General features: G+C 40.1%; 1 protein-coding gene and 1 pseudogene across 1 annotated transcript in view; one reads left to right on the top strand and one right to left on the bottom strand.

Moving 5' to 3' along the window:
• Nucleotides 1-19,291, top strand: part of LTBP1 (latent transforming growth factor beta binding protein 1) — a 727,158-nt gene that overhangs the window by 157,314 nt on the left and 550,553 nt on the right. The gene's annotated exons all lie outside the window — the stretch shown is intronic.
• On the bottom strand, nt 18,690-18,797 carry LOC122149847 (annotated as a pseudogene).

The raw sequence follows: 19,291 nt of genomic DNA, 5'->3' as shown, positions 1-19,291 counted from the left end.
GTCCTATTGCACTGGGCTGTTTGTCTATTCTTTAGTCAATACTATGCTACCTTAAGTACTATCATTATATAATAAGTCTTGGCAAGTTCTCCCTCACTGCCCGTCAGCTGCGTTTCCCTATAAATTATGGAATCAGCTTGTCATAATTGTTTTTTAAAAGGACCCTCTTGGAATTTCGATTGGAGTTGCATTGAATCCATATATAATTTTGAGTTAAGTATGTGTTACTTTGATATCAGCTCTTTCTATCCATAAATGTGATGTCTGTCCAGTTGTTTAGGTTTTCTTCAATGCCTTTGAATATATTTTTATAATTTTCTTCATCAAGATCTTATACACCTTTTTGTGATCTTTATTGACCTAATATTCCTGTTTGCTGATAAAGTGAAATCTTTTCTAAATTTTTATTTTCAGACAGCTTCTTTGAAATGAAATTCAATGTTGATTTTTGTATACTGAAACTTTGCTGGCTCACTAATTCTAGTACACTGTCTGCATTTTCTTTTGGGTTTTCTATAGAGAATTATATCACGTGTGATGAAGGGAGATTGCTTTCTTTATTCTGAACCTTTTAACTTTTGCATTTGTTCTTTTTCTATTGTGCTGGCTGGGACCTCCAGTTCAGTGTGGAACAAAAGTGGTGATAGTGGACATGGTTCCTTATTTTAAAGTGAGTTTTGTTAGCCTTTCATCATTGCATGTCACATTTGCTGTAGGTTTTTTCTAGATATCCTTTATCAAGTTAAGAAGATCTCATCCCCTTGTATTGCTAGATTTCTAGGAGTGGCTACCATAGATGTTCAATTTGATCTTTTGATCTGTTGGTTTGATCTTAAGATTTCCTTTTATCTTCAAAGTGGTAAATCATATTAATAGGTATGATAACAGGAGCTCTGATAGCATAGTGCCTAAGGCACTTGACTGCTAACCAGAAGGCTGGCAGTTCAAATCCACCAGCCACTCCTCGGAAGGAAGGTTGGACAATATACTTCTGTAGTGATAATGCCTCGGAAACCCAAGGAGGGGTCGCTATGAGTCAGGGCTGACACGACGGCACGTAACAACAACAACAGGTATATAACATTGGCACAACCTCGCATTCATATAATAGACTTAACTTGTCCTGATATCTTCTTTATCAGTAGATTGACTTTGCATCTGTATTCATGAGTGAGATTGGTATAATTTTGCATTCTTGTACTGTCCTTACATAATTTTGATATTAGAATGAGTTAGGGCGTGTTCCTCTTTTCCTGATCTTTAAAAAAAATTTGTATAAGGTTGAATATTTTATAGTACTCACTTGTAAGCCACTCACTTGGTGTTTTTGTTTGGTTTAGTTGTTACTGTGCCGTTTTGTCTTTTTTTATTGATACTTAATTTTTTTCCTTTTGGATTGATGAGTTTTTTTTCCCCTCATTCCTTCTCATACACCCATCAACACAGTTTGTATTACATAGTCTGTTTCTTTTCTCTTAGTAATTACCCTAGGAATTTTGCTAAATATATTTAAAAGCTCTGGTGGTAATGCGTATAGTGGTTAAAGCATTTATTTGGCTGCTAACCAGAAAGTCATTGGTTTGAACCCACCAGCTACTCTGTGAAGAAAGATGGGGCAGTCTGCTCCCATAAGGATATACAGCCATGGAAACCCAATGGGGATCTCTGTGAGTTGGAATTGGCTCAATGACCATGAGTTTGGTAGGTTTTTTTTTTTTTTTTTGGTTAAATATACATATAGTGTTTTTTCCTTCCTCTCAAACAATAAAAGGATTTAGAGTGTTTGAACTCTGATTACTCAGAGGTTAAGGACACAGAGGTGGCATCCTCTGACCTCCTCCAACCTCAAGAAGGATAGACAGAATTACCATCAGCAGCCCAAGGGTCATTCCTATGAGGCCAGCCATGTTGCCTTCCTCCAATCTTTCTATCAATTCTGACACCAGCTGTCCCTCCCATGGCACTCACTACTTCTCTGCTGGGTTCGATCATTCGTTGCAGTGGCCCAAAGACAATACTCAAAATTATGGGGTTTATTAGGGAAGTGACAGGTTATCAATCAAGTTTAGGAAAGCTTTCAGGATACAAATTCTTTGATGAGGACAGTCTTCCCTTTGCTGTGCCCTCAGGCACACTTCGCTGGCCCTTGGCATCTCTGTCTGGCTCCTGCCCTGCTCTGGCAAGTGTTAACAAAGCTCTTGTAGCTTTGCTGATAGGTACACTTAGGTGCACCCTACTTGTGCCTCTTGGTTCCACTGCCGCTATCTCTGGCTTTCTGCTGGGGGTCTCTGCCAAGAAGGTCCAGTGTAGGGATATCAGGTCCAAGGATGTGCTCCACTCCAATCCAGCTCTTCCTGCCTCTAGGAATGCTCATTTTAAGCCTGGCAGAGTGACAAAACTAACCAGTCCCAACATTAGAGTTTCATATACCTTATTTGCATGTTCCCACCCAGGAATCTGGTGGGAGTGACAAAGACCATGGCTAGAAAAGCCATGCCAAGTAATTCAATGCACCACAGTGCTGTTAATTTTCAACATTTTAATTTAAAAATTGTAATCCCACAAATTAGCTGTTATGCCATTGTTTTGTATAGTCAATGCTTATTTAGATCTTCTCACTTATTTATCTTTTTTTTTTAATTTGTTTAACATTTCTACTTATATTTTAGACGTTTCCTCTGAGACAGTTTTTCTTAAAGTACCTCTTATAGAAATTCTTTTGATGAGAGTTTTTTGATTGTCTTTATTTCATCTAATTTTTCTGGGTGAAATTCTATGACAGTTACTTTTTGTGAGTATGTTGAAACCACTGTCTTCAGCCTTCCTCTGTTACTTTTGATAAATCAGTTGTCAATCTAATTCTTATTCTTTTAGGTATCATCTTTCTGTCCTGTCTGGCTTTTTAAAAAATGTATCCTGCTTGGGATTTATTGGGATTCTGATGTGAGGATTCATGTGTTTTTCATTTTTGGGAAATCCTCTTCCCATTTTCGTATTTGAATGTTGTCTCTACCCAATTCTCTGCTTTGAGAAGTATGATTAGATACCTTACGCTATTTTTGTATCTTTTAATCTCTCTTTCATATTTCCTCCTTCTTGTCTCTCTGTGTTACACTCAGGGCAATTTATTCTAGTGCACAGTTTCTCTCTTTATCTCTGTTACACCTGCAATCGTTCTTTGGGTTACCCATTTCAGATGATGTGTATTTCATATCTAAAAGTTCTATTGAATTCTTTTTCAAATATCCCTAGTCTGTTTCTACTTAATCAAACTTTTAATATCGTCTTTACTTATTTACATGTATTACCTACTGCCGTTGAGTCAATTCTGATTCATAGTGACCCTGCAGGACGGAATGGAACTGCCCCATAGCATTTCCAAGGCTATAAATCTTTACAGAAACAGACTGCGTCATCTGTCATCTTCCTCATATGGAGTGGCTAGTGGGTTAGAGCCATTAACCTTTCGGTTAGCAGCTGAATGCTTTAGCCACTATACCACCACAGCTCTTCTTATACATGTTACTGCACTGTCATCAAGTTGATTCCAACTCATTGCCACCCTGCAGGACAGAGTAAAACTACTCTATGGGGTTTCCAAGGCTGTAAATCTTTATGGAAGCAGACTGCCTCATCTATCTCCTGTGGAGTGGCTAGTGAGTTCAAACTGCCAACCTTTTGGTTAGCAGCTGACTGCTTTAACTCTGTGCTACTGGAGCTCCTCTTTATACATATTAGATATACTTGTATTCTGTATCTTAAAATCCATCTCATAGACTACAGCTGTTACTGGACTGATCCTGCAGTTTGATTTTGCTGCTAATTCTGGCTTGTTTCCATGTGCATCTTGTGATTTCTGATTTTGAATGAATGTTCATTGGAATTCTATCCCTAGGAATGACTTAAGATACAATTTTAAGGTAGGACCACTTCTGAGTAATGTGTTTACTTTTAACAAATTCCTGGGGACACAACCCAGCCAGGCTCACTTTTAACTAAATTTTTGGGGAGCTCTGGTGGCGTAGTGCCTAAAGCATTTGACTGCTAACCAGAAGGCTGGCGGTTCAAACCTACCAGCCATTCCTTGGAAGGAAGATTGGACAAACTACTTCTGTAGTGATACCACCTCAGAAACCTAAGGAGGGCTTGCTATGAGTCAAATCAACTTTATGACCGTGAGTTTTTGTTTGTTTGTTTTCCTGTTTTGGTCACTCATGTGTTTTTAATTGGAGTGCCAAAGTACGAAGGTGCACTTGTAGTTAGGGAGCGTCAGGTGAATTTTTTTTGGTGTTATTGTTGCTATTTTTCATGTTCACCAAATACTCAAGCTGAGGACATGTTTCCTCGTGGCGTCTCTCTGTAGAGTGAATTTTTTTTCTGTTTCACTTGCTGAAAGTATTGCTTTTCAGTCTTAACGTGGAAGTCTCTGATTCCATCTTCCGTCCTGTGTGGGCACCAGGCTTTGTACTCTGTGCACCATTAAAACTTAAAATCTAGGCATCAAACAGGTAAATTCCTGTTTGAATGCCAATGTATTTTCCTGGATTCATGCTCTTTGGTTGTTTCTGGCCTCTGAGGGTATCTCTGACTCTCCTGCCAGCTCAGCCATGTTTTTATTTTTTGTCCAACAATTTTAGCACTGGCAGATTTTCTCTGGACGTCTAATCCTCTATTTTTTCCAGAAACAGAGAGCCCAGTTAATTTATTTTAAAGAGTTTTTGTTCTGAGAAATAGAAACCTAATGTTTGGAGGATAGACCATAACGTCTTTTGTGCTTCAAGGAACTCTTTCCTATACCACAGTTGAATAACTATACTCTGGGCCTTTGGAGAGATTGAGGCATTCTTTCCCTCATCATTTATGAAATGAGAAGGCTTATGAAAATCACATTTTTGGTTGGCTTATCCAACCAAGTGGGCAGTGTGACTGGGAGGCATACAGTCTGTAGGACGTGCTGGATCAGCTTGTCCTCATGTCTGTCCCTTGGCACAGTGACCAGAATACCTCTGTTCAGAGCCATATTTCATTTCCTGCCCTTTTGTCTTTTTTCCTCTAGCCTAATAAGTTAAACTTTGCCTCCTGATTCTTCATTTTGCTCAGTAGTTTCATTTTGGCATTCTCTAGCTCTCACAAATGTTCATTTCTTGAGTACCGATTAATTTATTCAGAGGTCAGATTGGCCTTTGTGTGTTATAATCCCACTGTTGAAGGTTTGATGAGAGAAAATGGAGCTTCTGTTCATTATTACTCTGGGAAGAGAGGGATAGTATTTTGGGGCCAGGAAACAAGGCAGACACATCATTGTTATTTCTGCGCCAGTGGCATCTGAAAAACATAATTGCTATTAGAAGAGGGTTGATGGAGAGGAAAACTCCATCAGTCTCTCTCTCTCTCTCTCTCTCTCTTTTTTATCCTGAAATTAATACTTTTTAATTTATTTTGGTATATTTGAGTGTGCCTTGTACCTCACTTCTAAATTTATAGTTTTAATGCTCTGTTTTAGACTCATCCATTGCATTGGCCACCTGCAACTTAGAGGGTTTCAGAGCATTACCAAATATATCAGGATACCAAGTTAAATATCTTTTCTAACCAAAATAGAAATCAAGTGTAGTTTTGGCTGACCAATTCTAATCTCAGACTTGTCTAGATCATTGAGAAATTACATGTTATATTTGTGGGAGATGCAATAATATAATCATAGGCAATTAAATTGAGGAAGTAAATGAAACTTTTTTTTTTTGGCCCCATCTGATGTCTTTTTTAGGAATCCAAGTTGGAATTTGATAACCACCAGCTTGTTGTATTAAGGTCAAAACCTGGGTGATGGTAGGTTTGGAAAGGCTGTTCCTGGGTGTAGGGAGGTCTGATAAAGTTAGCGGCTTTAGGTGGAGAAGGCTTGGCTCTGTGTGTAGTTTAGATTGGGACTGGGAACAAGCAAAGGAAGGAGACTAGGTATAGTGGAAGCCCAGAGTGTAGAGTAGAAATCAAGAAGAAATTATAAAAGAGAGGTCTAAAGTGGTAGATTTTTAGAGCCTAGGAGTGGTCGATGAAAGCCAGATAGAGCAAGGGACAATATGATGCAGGAGGATAGAGACCCATAGAGATTTCATCTCTGATATGGAAATTAAAAAAAAAAAAAGCAAATTGATAGACACAAGTTACTCAAAGAATGAGCGTTGGGTTTGAGAGCTTGAGTATTCTGAATATGGAGGCAGTAATCAGTCAGCAGTCAGGGAGCATCTGCATCGGAAAGAGCCCAGTCAGAGGGAGTTCCAGGGAATCCAGGACGCAGGAGTGGTGGTATTGGGAACTCTAGCTCCAGAGAGAGCTGGCTACCACCAACACATGTGATGTTTAGAAGCTCACAGTTCAGTGGAAGGTATACATATGTAAGCAGAAAATGATAATTCAGTGTGGTAAATGTAATGAGAGATATTTTGCAATAGGTGATGTGTGAGTTCAAAGAAGGGTGGTTTACCATTCCTACTCTATCAAACCTAGACTGATTTCAAAGCCCTTGTAGTATGGGTCCATTACCACTTACTCCACCATATTCTTGATGATTCTGCAGTACACACCTCCCTCTCCTAGTTAGCTGGATCTCCTCACTAGCTGTTACCTCACCATGCTCCTTTTTTTTTTTTTTTTTTACCCACCCCTGGATAGAAAATCCCCCCTTGAATTGTGAGCCATGATTCAATCCTACCTTTTTTCAAAGACCTTCCCCTGAACTGTCACGATAGCCACCATTTATTAAGGACATGCAGTGTTTGCAATGTATCAGACGTTTACATGGATCATCTTGTAACGGGGTGATGTTTAAATTATTTAGCATCTGTACAGCACAGAGCCATCACAACAGTGCCAGCTGCAGTGTTGGGGCAGGTCCTAGAGGTTGGCTGCTGTACTGGAGTTACTCCTTAAAAGCTAGGTTGTAGGGAGGCCTGGGGGGAAGTTTCTGGGAGAAGTGGCCCATGGGGGGCCCTGGACAGCATCTGTTTGCCATCTGCTAGAGAAGAATTTCGATAGCTTTGCAATTGTAGCACCGTACCAGTCAGTACCAGCTGACTGTCAGACTGCCTCACCACGAGCCCATGATTAATACTCTCTTTTTAAAGATCAGGAAAATTAGTTAGAGAAAGGTCAGGTAACCTGGCAAAGTGATAGACCCAGGACTGCCTGATTCCAAAGAATGATTAAACGATCATTACCCCCATACTGCATGGCACATCTGGTAGCTACTCATTCGAAGTCTGCGCTGCTCACCATTGCCTCTTGGTCAGGACTGTTTATCTAGCTAGACTGCCAGATCTCTACAGATAGAAACTGTGAGTCTGGGTTCTCCAGAGGAATCAAACCTGTGTATGTGTGTGTGTGCGTGTGTGCGTGTGTGTGTGGAGTGATTGATTGACCTACTTCAAGGAAATGACTCACACAATTATAGGGACTGCAAAGTCACAAATCCAGTGGGTCAGGTGGCAGGCTGGAGGGCTCTCCTGGCTCATGGAATTGCAGGGGCTGGCAAATCTAAAATCTACAGGTCAGGCAGCAGGCTGAAGTCTTCTGCAGGCTAATATCCTAGGAACTGGAGTTCAGGCCGTAAGAAAAGTGCAGGGCTGAGAGAGAGAGCTCTGCCAAAGCATCCATTTATATAGTGGAGGCAAGCCATACCCCCTTTCAACCTATTGGTTGATCACAAAACACATCCTAAGATGATGGTTACATTACATTACATCACATTATGGAACAACAGTTGGTCCGGTATTTGGTCAAATCATTGAGAATCACAACCCAGCCAAGCTGACACATAAAATTAACCATCACAGAGACTCTGTCTTTTCTGGCTTCTGTAGTCCCAGTATTGGGGCATTAGTGGTTCAGTGGTAGAATTTTCACCTTCCATGCAGGAGTCCCCAGTTTCAGGCAATGCACTTCATGCACAGCTACCATCCCTCCCTCATTGGAGGCTATCATGCTGAACAGGTTTCAGTGGAACTTCCAGACTAAGAAAGACTAGGAAGAAAGGCCTAGCAATCTACTTCTGAAAATCAGCCAGTGAAAACCTTGTAGAGTAAACTGGTCTGTTCCTATTATGCATGGGGTTGTCATGAGTCAGGGACCAACTCAAAAGCAACTGATAACAGTAACAACAACAGTATATTCCCAGTGCCTGATCTGGAGTGGAGCACATGGTAAATATCATTCATTCTTTTACTCATTCAGCAAAACTTACTGAAGACTTTGTGGTTGTTGTTGTTATGTGCCGTGGAGTTGGACCCAACTCATAGCGACCCCTCCTTGGGTTTCTGTGTGCCAAATTTGTATTAGGTACAGGGGATAAACAGAAAGTTAAGTAAAAATAGTTGCCCTTAAAGAACTCACAATTTATTGGTAGATTATTTCTATCTCTATCTCTGCCTTTCTGCCTCTACATCCATATCTGTCTACACATACATGTGTGCACACACACATAGTTACAATGCAGTATGATTAATATAATGGTAGGAATTTTTACCAGGTTCATCTTATTTGCATCTATTTGAGGAGGTCAGCTGGGCCCAGGGTCATACAGTAAGTGTATACTTAACTTTATAAGGAACTGTCAAACTATTTTCCACAGTGGTTATGTTGTTAGGTGCCATTGAGTAAATTTTCAACTCAGCAACCCCATGTGATAGAGTGGAACTGCCCCATAGGACTTGCTAGGCTGTAATCTTTACAGAAACAGATCACCAAGTCTTTCTTCCATGAAGCTGCTAGGTGGGTTCTAACTGCCCACCTTTCAGTTAGTAGCTAAATCTTTAACCTTTGTGCCACCAGAGCTCCTTCCAGTGGCTGTATACCATTTTGTATTCTTATGAATCATGTTTAAGAGTTCCAGTTGCTCCACATCCTCACCAACATTTGGTATTGTCAGCTTTTTGATTTTGTATGTGTACTGTTGTAATTAGGTGTGTAGTGGCAGCACATTGAATTCTCCTAGTGATTAATAATGTTGAGCATCTTTTCATGTGCTTACTCACCATCTATATGTCGTCTTTGGTAAAGCATCTGTTTAGTTTTTTTTTTAATCCTCCCTTTTTAATTGGCCTTTTGTTTTCTTACTGTTGATATGGCTGACTTTTAACAACTTTCTTTTCAGGGATTTGTTAATCAGGCTTTCAGTGTGTTTGATATGAATAGTTTATAAAGCACTTCAAAGAAGATGCTTGAGGAGTGGTTGCCAAGGAAAATGAAATGGACTTTGATTCTGACTGGAACCAGAGTGGTGAGGATGAGGTTAAACATGTGCTTTTCCTCAATATGGTTTTGAAACAGAGGGCAAAGAAAAGGGAGAGGAAAAAAGAGCCAGAAAGTGTGGGAGGGACTTTGATCTTCAATCTAAAAAGAAAAGCAGAGATTTGGTTGCCAGTGGGAGCTGGAAGGGTTAGAAATACCAAAGAGATGGTTTACTCTGATGAGAAAAGCAATTGGATGGCAACAACAAGAAACCAGTGAGGCTGTTAAACACCCGCCCTTTTCAGTGCAGAATTGGATGGGGTAAGACCAATGGGAGACCTCTACCACTGAGAAATGAGGTCAAATTATTTTGAAACCCAGAGTCATCCAAGCATCCAGTGAATACTTCCAGGAAGCATAAGAATGCTCTCACTTATGCCTTAAAATGTGTATATATTCTCAGCATCTATGTTGATACATTAATAAATTGATATTGAAAAAACAAGAACAAAAACATATTTGACTGATTATATAAGAACTGTTCTGGGAAAGAGTCTTTATTAGGCAACAACACGCCATTCCTTCCAGTCACCTGACTTTGTAGGCTCTGTGCCTTTGGAAGGACCAACAGCCTTCCTTTGTATCTTGAGACTCAAGGTATATGTGACTTCTGGCATATATGCACACTTTTGTGTATATGAGTGTTTTTATAAAGAAGGGTTGTGTAGCTCTCAAAGAGGCCTGCAATCCCCAAATGGCCATGAACCACAGCTCTGGAGAGTGTGCTTGGCAAATTCCCTGTAGTGATGGCCCAGTTAACATTCCATGCCTCAGCTTGAGAACATTATGGCAGGAAATCCTGTGTCAGATAGAATTAGGTGTACATTAAAGTAGTGGGATTGAGCCCAGAGTCTTTTCAGTTCTTATATATGAGAATATTTGGTTCTTGCTGACATAATTAACATATGACAACTGGCCAAGAGAAGATAACTTTTGTTTTCCTTATTAAAAGAAATATCTTAGATAATGTGTGTTCCTCATTATGTAATTACAAATGTAACAAAAACCCAACCCTATATTGCTGTGTTTAAAGCAGAATCAACACATTTTATAGGGCATTTATAATATCTACAGTCAACCATGACCCACACTGGAGAAGATGAAACTGTGTAAAATACGGCCTTGTTGCAGGACAGGAGCACTCTTAGCACAGCAGGAAGTCCACAGGGGTGCAAGTGAGAGGGAGAGCATTTCAGGCTGGATGGCAGATTTTAGCTGGGGATGGATGGATAGTATTTGATAGGCAGAAAGTAGGGGAAGGGCACTTCATTTGGGAGGAAATCTGTGAGCAATTGCCCGGAGAAACAATTTAAAGTGAAATTGTAAAGGGAAATGCTTTACGAGAACAATTTCCATTAGGGGAACAGAGGCAGATAAGGGTGGGAATGTAACATAGGTAAAATGATATTTTGGAACGATTAATCTAGTGGCCGATGGCCATGTGTGTCAGAGAGAAAGAGACTATAATGTAGGACAGTATTTAAGAAGTTACTACAGTCACATAGCCACAAAGGGGGAAGAACATGAGCACTAACGGGGGAGCCCTCGTCGGGAGTGGAGGGGTAAGGGTGGAGGAGCTGGATCACACCAGACTGAAGGGAAGGGAGGTTGTGGGCCACATGATTCCAGTGACATGCAACTCTTTGTCCACAGTATAGATTTATGCTTCATGTTTTTTGGAAAGTCTTAAACTATTGAAATGAAAAAGATTTTGGTCGTTTTATGAAATAGAATTATTAAAGGAAGAGACTTTTTTTTTTTTTTTTTTTAAAACCAGAAGAGACATATCCTGAAAAAATTAAGGGCCAGCATGGTGCTGTTACTTAACATCATTTTGGAGTGGTCCATTCAGACATCTGTTGTAAAGAGAGAGAGAGAAAAGAAAAGCATTCAGGAATTCCATGGTTACTGAGGATTTTAGGTAGTGAATGGTCTTGGTGGAAAGAGATTAAAAGCACTTATTTAAAAACAAACCCCAAACCCATTGCCATCAAATCAATTCCAACTCATAGAGACCCTATAGGACAGAATAGTTCTGCCCCATAGGTTTTCTAACTCTGTAATCTTTATGGAAGCAGATTGCCTCATCTTTGTTCTGCATAGCTGCTGGTACCAATCTTTTGGTTAGCAGGTGAGCACTTAACCAACTGTGGCACCAGAGCTTCTTTATTTAGTACAAGAAGGTATTATGACAACAGTTGTGAACCTATTCAGTAGAGCAAGCTGGTGGGAAAGACACAAGCAGAACTACCAGAAAATCTCCTCAAGGAGATGAACTGACACAGTAGGAGCAACAGTGGACTCACGCATACCAGTGGTCATGAAGATGGTGCAGGTGCTGGCAGCATTTTGTTCGGTTGTATATAAGGTTGCCATGAGTTGGAACTGACTTGACAGCAGCTAACGACAACTACCATCCAAAATGCTATCATTCATCATATACTCAATATAAAAGTTACTGATGAGATATTTTACATTCTTTTTTTCACACTAAGGTTTGAAACCATTATATAGTTAATACTTATACCAAAAACCAAACCCACTGACACTGAGTCGATTGCAACTCATAGCAACTCCCATAGGATTTCCAAGTCTGTAAATCTTTATGGAAGTAGATTGCCTCATCTTCCTCCCATGGAGCAGCCAGTGGATTTGAACCTTCGACCTTCTGGGTAGCAGCTAAATGCCTTACTCACTGTGTCAGCAGAGTTTATACTTACAGCACATGTCAATTAGACCAGCCATATTGGAAGCGCTAATTAACTACTTGTGGCTAGTGGCTATCATCATGGACAGTGCAGCTTTAAGAAGTACATTCATTCAGAAGTGTTATAGCAAAGCTGGGTGTCTTCTAATCCATGAATTTTCACACTGTGCTAGATAGAGCCCTCAGGGTCAGAGGAGGGTATCAGAGGAAGAAAAGTGTATGAGCAGGCTGGACTTCAGGCATATTCCCATTAACTCCCACCATAGCTGCAAACAAAACAGAACAAAACAAACAAAACAATAAAAACAACCACGACCACTGCCATGGAGTGGGATCCCACTCATAGTGATCCCTCCTTGGGATTCCGAGGTGGTAGTACTACAGAAGTAGATTGCCCAACTTTCTTCTGAGGAGTGGCTGGTGGGTTTGAGCCACCAGCCTTCTGATGAGCAGTCAAATGCCTTAGGCACTATGATTTTGTTTCCAGAAACAATTCCAAAAATTTTTGTTTTAAGAGAGTTAAAAACTAATCCAGTGCCTCATTTTACAAATGAGGATTTAGAAGCTCAGAGAAGTTAAATGATTTGACCAAGGCCCTCTTTATCAGCCGGAGGCATTACTGCACTAATTTATACTTAGAGGTTCCCACCGCCTCTTGAAAAAATTAAAGCCCTATATCTTTTTTTTCATTTTTTATATATGTGTGTGTGTGTGTGTGTGTGTATATTATTATTATTATTTTTTAAAACCTGTCTAGCAATTTCCCCTTCTTTGCACTCCCATCCCTGGTAACCAACAAAGGAGATTTCCTTCCATATATAAACCTTTCCTTGAGTTTTTACAGTAGTGGATCAATACAATATTTGTCCTTCTGTGATTGACTTATATTACTCAGAATAATGTCCTCCAAGTTCACCCAAGTTATGCGGTGTTTTGGGGATTGTACATTATTCTTTAGTGTTGCATAGTATTCCATTCCACAGTTTGGTTATCCATTCCTCCATTGATGGGCACTTAGGTTGTTTCCATCTCTTTGCTATTGTGAATAGTGCTGTGATGAACATGGGTGTGCATATACCTATTTGTGTTCTAGCTCTCACTTCGTTAGGGCCCTGTATCTTTTTTTAAGAATACGTGCTAGTTAACTGATGTGAACACTTTTTTGTTAGCCAAAATTCTAAGACACAGTGCAGGTGAATTATACACTGTGTCTTAGAATTTCTCAACTTTTTCAACACAGAGAAGGACTCAGATATTGTTCTTTACTTTTTGACAGTCACTGAAGGAATAAAGCTCTGGTGAGTAGTGGTTAAGGCATTTGGGTGGTAACCAAAAGGTCAGTGTTTGAACCTACCAGCTGCACCACGGAAGAAAGATGAGGCAGTTTGCTTCTGTAAGGATTAACAACCTTGGAAGCCCAGAATTGACTCAATGGCAATGAGTTTGTTTTGTTTTTTTTTGGGGAAGGAATAAAGAGAAGTTATTTTATGTATAAAGTCACATAGGTATCTCTTAACCTGTCTTTTCAACTGAACTTGATGAAAATGGTGTGTAAGAGCTCTGGCGTAGGGAAAACCCATGGACTTGAGATCAGCAGACTTGGGTTCAAATTCCTACTTTGCTACATTGTAACTTTGCAGTTTGACAAAGTTATTGTGAAGAGTAGTGAGTTAAGGCCAGGAAGTGCTGTAAAATCTGCAAAGCTCTCCGAAGTGTCACTCATCAAGGTTGGACTGGGAATCAAGAGAGAGCTAGGTAGCCTTTTTTTCATTCTAACTGTGAATGTTCTGCCCTAATTGACAATGAGAATCTTCTAGATGTGCCTGTTAAATATTTGCATTGCCATGAGCACCATTCAAGGTTTTGTTTTTGATGGCTCAGTTGGCTCACAGGTTGCTCTTGGCTCCCCAAGCTGCTGTTGCCAAGTTGTGATACGTGCAAAGCTGCTGTGGGTTTGCAGCGTTGACCTCCTGACCTGATGATTTATAATCAAAAGTCGGTTTAGTTCTGCTCAGTCTGCTAGGTTTATAAGTATCTAAATCCTTGAAGGCCTATCATCTCTCCTCTGGAAATATAGAACCCCAAGACTTAGGCACATAATTTCATTTCCTTTTTAAATGAATACAATCTCTTTAAAAGTTTTATTTGAATACCGATCCATGGTTTGCACAAGCGGTTTGAATTTTAAACAGATGTGTGTGAGAAGCTGAGAATCAGCTTTGCATGTTTCAGTCCAGTTGTACAGTCATTGACGTTTGGGGATGTAGTGTTGTCACATACTTGTGACAAGTTGGCAGTGACCTGTGTGTACTTTTCTATCCAGAGCCATGAAGTGTCAGCTGGGATCAGAGCTGATGGTTAGAAAGGGCAGCTTTCTGGGTGTTCAGTGGAGGGCCATGTCATTTGACCATTAGGGTGGGAAATATTCATGAGTTCTCACATTCCAAAAATGTACTACTTGCCAAACACATGTGTGTGTGGTATTTAGAAAGCTTTAGGTGAAAAAATAATTTTTTTGGTGCTACACTAATGCTTTGAAAGAGGTGTCCTTTAATGTTTGTCTTTCTTTAATAATGTCCAGACCTAGCTAAGATTAGTGTTCTGACTCACAGCAACCTAGTGTACAACAGAATGAAACACTGCCTGCTCCTGTACCATCTTCACAATCGTCGCCATGCTTGAAGTCATTGTTGCAGCTACTGTGTCAGCCAGTCTTGTTGAATCTCTTCCCTTTTTTTTTTGACCCTCTACTTTACCAAGTGTGGTGGTTATGTTTGTGTGTCTGCTTGGCTGGGGCTGGTTGAGTGGCTGGGCAGCTGGTGGTAGTTATTCCCCATGATGAGACTGGCAGTCAACTCCGTGGTGGGGTCTACCACAAGCAGCTGAGTAGCTGCCTTTGGGATGTGGTCTGCTTCCTGGAGAAGCCTTGAGAATGGTCTCTAGCCTTTGGCATGCTTGGACCCTGCATGTAGCCGTGTCGTTGCTCAGCAGCCTGCTATGCTCTGCCAACCTTGGGACTTAAAATGGACCTAAGTTAATGGCCTGTTGTGTGTTTTGGTAACATCGGGACTGTGCCATTTTGTTTGTCAACCTTGGGCTTCTTAGCTTCAGCAGCCAGCAGCTATCTGAGTGAAGAAAAAGCCTTTAGTTTCAGTGGGCCGGTAGCTGGAGGCAGAGCTGAAGCCCAAGGCTGAGGGGCTTTCACCCAGCCCCTGGAGCTTAGCACTTTTAACTTGGACTTAAAGCCTCCAAAGTGTAAGAATAAACTCCTGTTTATTTAAGCCATCCCATTTGTGGTATATTCTTGTCAGAGTGGCACTAGGTAACCAGAACACCAAGCATGATATCTTTTCTGCAGAGACTAGTTCCTCCTTATGACATGGCCAAAGTACTAGAGATGAAGTCTGGCCATTCTCGCTTCTAAGGAGCATTCTGGCTGTATTTCTCCCAAGACAAATTTGTTTGTTCTTCTGGTAGTCCATGGTGTATATTCAGTATTTTTCACCAACACCACAATTCAAAGGCATCAGTTCTTCCTTGGTTTTCTTTATTCATTGTCCAGCTCTCACATGCATATGAGGTTATTGAAAAGACAGTGACTTGAGTCAGGTGTACCTTAGTTTTCAAAGTGACATCTTTGCTCTTTAACATATTAAAGAGGTCTTTTGGAGAAAATTTGCCTAATGCAAATTTGATGTCTTAACTCCTGCTTCTCTGGGCATTGATTGTGGATCCAATTAAAATGAAATCCTTTATACCTTCAGTCTTTTCTCCATATATCATGATGTTGCTAAGTGGTCCAATTGTGAGAATTTTTGTTTTCTTTATGTTGAGGTGTACTCCATACTGAAGCATTTAGTCTTTGATTTTCATCAGTAAGCGCTTCAAGAATTCTTTGCTTTCATCAAGCAATAATGTGTCATCTGCATTTTGTAGGCTGTTAATGAGTTTTCCTCCAATCCTAATGCCACACACTTCTTTATATAGTGCAACATCTTAGATTATTTGCTTAGCATACAGATTGAATAAATATGGTAAAGGGATACAACCTGATGCACACCTTTCCTGATTTTAAACTGTGCAGTATCCCTTGGCTCTTTTTGAATGATTGCCTCTTGGTCTATGTACAAGTTTCTCATGAGCACAATTAAGTATTATGGAATTCCCATTCTTCGTGTTATTATCCATAATTTGTTATGATCCACACATCAAATGCCTTTGCATAGTCAATAAAACACAGGTAAACATGTTTCTTGTATTCTTTGCTTTCAGTCAAGATCCTTCTGCCATCAGCAATGATAGTCCTCTTTCCGAGTTGTTTTGGTTATCTGGTGCCATCTAACAGAAAATACCACAGGTGGATGACTTTAACAAATAAGATTTTATTCTCTTATATTTTTGGAGACTAGAAATCTGCTCTGCCTCTTGCTCCCAGCCCACTGAAGCTAAAGGTGTCTCTTCACTCAGGAATCTGCTGTCTGCTGAGTATGGCACAGTCCCAATATTACTAAACAACATGACAGGCCACTAGTTCAAATCCAGAGACAGTCCAAGATCGGCAGGAAACATGGGAGGCTGCTGACTGAAGACTCAGCTACATGAAAGGTCCAAGCATGCCCAAAAGCTGCTGAGACCTTTCTTGAAATTTCTCCTTATATACTGGAAGCAGATCATATCCCTAAGGCAACTACTCATCTTCTCCAGTAGAGTCCACCATGGAATTGATCACCAGTCTCATCATGGGGAGTAACTATATCCAGCTGTCCAGTTCCTCAAAGCCAGGCCCAGCCAAGTTGACACATAACCTTAACTACCACACAAGTCCTCTTCTGAATTAAGTTATTTAAGCATATTTAAGTGCTTCAGCTCCTCCATTTTCAGCAAGCAAGGTTGTGTTATCTGTACATCACAGGGTTTTAAGTAGTCTTCCTCCGATTGTAATGCTGATTTTTCTTCATATAGTCCAGTGTCTCTGATTTCTTGAAGCACTTACTAAAGAAGATCAAAGACTACAACCTTTAGTATGATTATACCCTAATATAAAGAAAACAAAATCCTCACAACTGGACCAATAAGCAACGACATGATAAACAGAGAAAACATTGACGTTGTCCAGGGTTTCATTTTACTTGAATTCAGTCAGTGCCCATGGAAACAGTGCAAGAAATCAGATGATGTATTGCATTGGGCATATCTGCTGTAAAAGACCTCTTTAAAGTGTTAAAGGCAGAGATGTCACCTTTGAGTTCTAAGATGTGCCTGACCAAAGCCATGATATTTTCAGTTGCCTCATATGCATGTGAAAGCTGGACAGTTCTGAATAAGGAAGACTGAAGATGAATTGATACATTTGAATTATAGTATTGGTGAAGCAATACTAATGAAGATCAAAGGCTACAGCCTTTACTCTGATTACACCTTAACATAAAACAAAATCCTCACAACTGGACCAATAAGCAACGACATGATAAACAGAGAAAAGATTGAGGTTGTCAAGGGTTTCATTTTACTTGAATCCATGTTATTGAATCCATGTAGATTTCCAGAAGAATGACAGATCTGTCTTGGAAGATGTATAGCCAGAATGCTCTTTAGAAGTGATGATGGCGAGATTCTGTCTTACATACTTTGAACATGTTAGGAGGAAGCAGTACCTGGATGAGGGCATCTTGCTTGGTAAAGTTGAAGGTCAGTGAGAAAGAGGAAGACACTCAATGAGGTGGATTGACACAGTGACTCCAACAGTGGGCTCAAACATAGCAATGATAGTGAGGAAGGCCCAGGGCGGGCAGTGCTTTGTCCTGTTGTACAAAAGGCTGCTATGAGCTGGAACTGACTTGATGACACCTAACAAGAGCAACAACAACAATATTTAAATGTTGTATATCTAAGAGTGAATGAGAAAATACTGGACAAAACAAACAAAACCCCTGTATTTGAAAGTAAGGAGAAATGGATTTAAAAATCTAAACCGTTATTTTCTAGTATCTTGTGTGAATTTAGAGACCTGACTCACTATTTGGTTAACTGTGTATTTTGTTGGGAATAAACTTATATTGTTGGAAGAAAAAAAAAATAGTCAAGATAGAGGGAAATTGGTTTATTGATGAATCAGAACTTGATGAGGCATTAACATGAATTTTTTTCCTTCCCTAATTGCTGTTTTATGATCATGCTTTGTTAAATTCTGACATCTTGGCTAGATTCCATAATTAGATTAGATTCCATGATTTTTAGGTTATTTTCAATTTTGACCTTCCCAACTTGTATTGAATCAGAAATATTCCTTTCTCTTTCTCACTCTCACCAGTCATCGTAGAGACTTGATGGAATTGAATGAAGAAGTGGCTCATGTTCTGCTTTTTCATTCTTTTGAGGTTGGGGCAGAAAGGGAGGGATGGACAAAAGATAAGCATTTGTATCTTCTTGCTGGTGCTGCCAGTGGTCAGCCGCCTGTGGTAGGGTACTAACAGGAAAGCTCAAGCTGTCTTAATGTTAGTTAGGAAAGGCTAAGTTATGCTGTGATAACAAATAATATCTCAGTTCATTGTGGCTCACCATAGCAGCTTTCTAATAGTAAAATAAAAGTCCATCCATGTTTCTTCTGTTTTGCAGTGCCTCATTTTGGTAGTTCTTCACTTCCAACTCAGTAAGTTTAGGAGACAGAGCTTGGAGACCCACCTCCACCTCTCTTTTTTAAGTCTTCCCTAAGCAAGGCCTCAAAAATTATTATAATAACATGTCATTATTTCTATCCATGGAAATCTTTAGTAAAAGATTTATTGGATCTGAAGAGAAAGAGTATTTTATTCTTTCTCTCTTTTTATAGCAACTTTATGGAGATATAGTTCACACATCACACAATTTATCCATTTAATATATACAGTTTAATAGTTTTTTTGTATATTCACAATGCTTTCTCACTCCCACTTTTAATTGCCAGGAACCCAGACAGAAGAGCAGTCAACCCCAGGGTTACAGGTGAGGAGAGACAACTCAGGGATGCCCAAAGTAGCAAGCGGGAAGAGCAAGAGAAAGGGGATTAAAAGCCAGGAAGACAGAGAGAAGAGCAATCAGCCGAAGGGATTAGGTGAGGTAACAAACTCAGGCCTGCCCAGAGTAGCAGGCAGGAAGAGCAGGAGAAAGGGGATAAAAGCCAGGAACCTGGACAGACGAGCAGTCAGCCCCAGGGTTACAGGTGAGGAGAGACAACTCAGGGATGCCCAAAGCAGCAGGCTGGAAGAGCAGGAGAAAGGGAATTAAAAGCCAGGAAGCCAGAGAGAAGAGCAGTCAGCCAAAGGT

This window comes from Orycteropus afer, unplaced genomic scaffold (genome assembly GCF_000298275.1).
Source record: "Orycteropus afer afer isolate SDZICR_OR568_19922 unplaced genomic scaffold, OryAfe1.0 scaffold00054, whole genome shotgun sequence".
Taxonomy (NCBI): Eukaryota; Metazoa; Chordata; class Mammalia; order Tubulidentata; family Orycteropodidae; genus Orycteropus; species Orycteropus afer.
This window is presented reverse-complemented; position numbering and strand designations above follow the sequence as displayed.